The 2,556-nt window shown below is 28.5% G+C and overlaps 1 long non-coding RNA gene across 3 annotated transcripts; it reads left to right on the top strand.

Moving 5' to 3' along the window:
- Positions 1–6: 6 nt before the first annotated feature.
- On the top strand, positions 7–1,447 carry LOC124889446. Of its 3 annotated transcripts, none has more exons than XR_007048440.1 (4): positions 7–258; positions 689–837; positions 940–1,006; positions 1,137–1,447. It is a non-coding gene; the product is annotated as an uncharacterized LOC124889446 (long non-coding RNA). The 3 variants fall into 3 exon arrangements; XR_007048442.1 differs by having other exon boundaries at positions 625–837; XR_007048441.1 differs by having other exon boundaries at positions 617–837.
- The last annotated feature ends 1,109 nt before the right edge of the window (positions 1,448–2,556 follow it).

The raw sequence follows: 2,556 nt of genomic DNA, 5'->3' as shown, positions 1-2,556 counted from the left end.
GTAATTCCATTTTAGAGATATTTTTCTTTTAGTATTTTCTTTTGATGCTACTTTCTTTATATTTGTAATTATTTTGTACATGATTTTTAGATTATTATCAAATGAATTGATTGAGTTAACACTTTATTACTTTATTTATATATATGTTAGATCGGAAGGCAAAATTTTTGTTCTAAGTTTACACAGCGCGAATTGTTCAAGAAAGAATACACGACAAAAATGGTTCAAATGGGTCATAGATCATACATTCCTACCAAGGTAAGCTGATTTTTTAGTTAAACATCACAAATCAAATGATTCTGCTGTTTTTTCCCTTTTTTTTGGGTGGGTTGGGTTAGGTGGAGGTTGGGAGAGAGTGCTAGAGGTGCTTATGTTTTGTAAAGTTATCTCACTTTTTTCCCTTGAAAATCAAGTTGTTGTAATGTGGTTACATAGCTGAACGATAATCGCAAGAGGAAGTAAATTGTTGCTCTCTACATCGTGTATTTTCCTCATTTCTGTTGTTTCATTTTTATTAGCCTTCGCCTTTGTTTATTTTGAGGCTTTTGCAATTCAGTTTGGTTGGTTTGATGACTTCTCTTTGTTCTGTATGGTGAACATGTTTGTCTGAACCTAGTAATTCAGTGTTTAGTTCTTCCTTGATGGTTTTGTCTTTTGGAATATGATCGTTGGAATTTTGGGGTGCAAGGCTTCTGATTTTCTAGAGAGTATGCTGGAGTTTGTCTACAAATGAGAATGTCCTACAGTCCAGCAGCACACCTGTTCCTTTTTTTAGTGCAGTGGACTGATTGTCACCTTGCTGGTGCCCTTGAATTGCTGAGAATTCTAATTTTCAAGGTTCGGGTTGTAAATTTTCATGCATTGCTAATCCCCTCTATTTCAAGATTTTTTTCATATTGCAATAACCATTGTACGGGATCGTTTTTTTTCGGTTTCTAGGTTTATGTTGATGGCACCACAAACATGTCAGTTCAAGAAAGAAAAGCAAGCATTAAGGAGTTTTATGGTTTGTTTTTACATTTTCCTTCATTTTGATACATTCATATAACTATTAAGATAAAACAGCTATACTGAATAATGGTTGTTAATAATTATTAATATCTTGTGCATCTTTTATGTATCCCTTGTTGTTACAGGTTCAGAAGACAAAAAAGGCAAAAACTGTTTGCATGGAGAGATATAGGAGAAGAGATGTTGAGGATTACTGAGAGTCTTCTGACTCAGACATTGAAAGAGAAGAGGAATATGGAACCTTCAGTTTTGAAGTTATGTAAGTCTTAAGCAAATGTAACTCAACTGAGATTTGGATTTTCTCTAGCATCGCGCAACTACGCCAGTAATTAGCGGATATGTCGAACTTAATTACTTGCCTTTGTAATTACATGAACAACAATATGCAAGATAGTTATCCCTTGATAATTGAATATAAAGTCGATTTCTTTATTTATTCGATACTGGCAACTTGTATTACTTGGGATGTATTTGAAACTATCGATGTATGTATTTTTATAGTGGGGTTTTAGTTTTTAAATTATGATAACCATTATTGAGATAAAAACTAAACCGTTAACATCAGGGAAAAAGATATTATGCAATCAAATTCAAATTTATTGTTATTGTTGGATAAAGCATATTTGTAGTTGTTATAGAAGAGGATAAGCAAATGAAAAACCTTAGAACGTGTATTTTTTATTTATTTTTAATTATTATTATTTGTATGGGCAGTTTTTAATTTAATTTAACCATTGATGATATTGAGATAAAGAGTTGGAATAGCATAATTTAAAATTTAAATTATGATAAGTATTAACAAATTGAGATAACAATGAAATTCTAAAATTAGGGAGAAAGTTATAAACAAACTAAATTCAAATTTATTGTTGGATATCTATTAAACAAATCATCTTAGCAAATGAAAGTTAAAAAAAACGTGTATTTTTTAATTATTGTTATTATTGTTTAAATTATGATAAGCACTATTGAGATAACAGTTAGGTATCTAACCTCAGGGAAAAAGATATGATCAAAACAAATTCAAATTTATTGTTATTGTTGGATAAAGTGTACTTTTAGTTGTTATAGAAGACTATATGTGTCATCAGAACATCTTGGCAAATGAAAAACCTTAAAACATGTATTTTTTTTAAATTATTATTATTATTATTATTATTGGCAGTTTTTAATTTAATTTGACAATTAAATTGTCACATTAGCTTTGCATCTTTATTTCTGTGTAGAACTTATATTTGTTGTGCTAATTATAAAATATTTGTTAATAAATTCAAGTTTTTTTTTTTTTTTTTTACATTAATTGAATCCTAATAGTATTTCAAATTTTGTCGATTAAGATGATGGTTTATAATTTTGAAATGATTTAGAATTAGCATTTTTTCTTTTTAATGATAACCATGTAGTTGAGATTAGATCAACTAATAACAAATTACAATTGAATTACTACTTTTTGTTTAAACGTTTTAAATCTTTTTCTTTTATTTCCTTTCTTTTTGTCTTTTGTTTGTTTGTTAATTAAAAATGATTTAGAAGTGGATTTTTTTT

Source organism: Capsicum annuum, chromosome 12 (assembly GCF_002878395.1).
Source record: "Capsicum annuum cultivar UCD-10X-F1 chromosome 12, UCD10Xv1.1, whole genome shotgun sequence".
Taxonomy (NCBI): domain Eukaryota; kingdom Viridiplantae; phylum Streptophyta; class Magnoliopsida; order Solanales; family Solanaceae; genus Capsicum; species Capsicum annuum.
The sequence above is the reverse complement of the archived record's forward strand: the minus strand, read 5'-3'. Positions and strand labels throughout refer to the sequence as shown.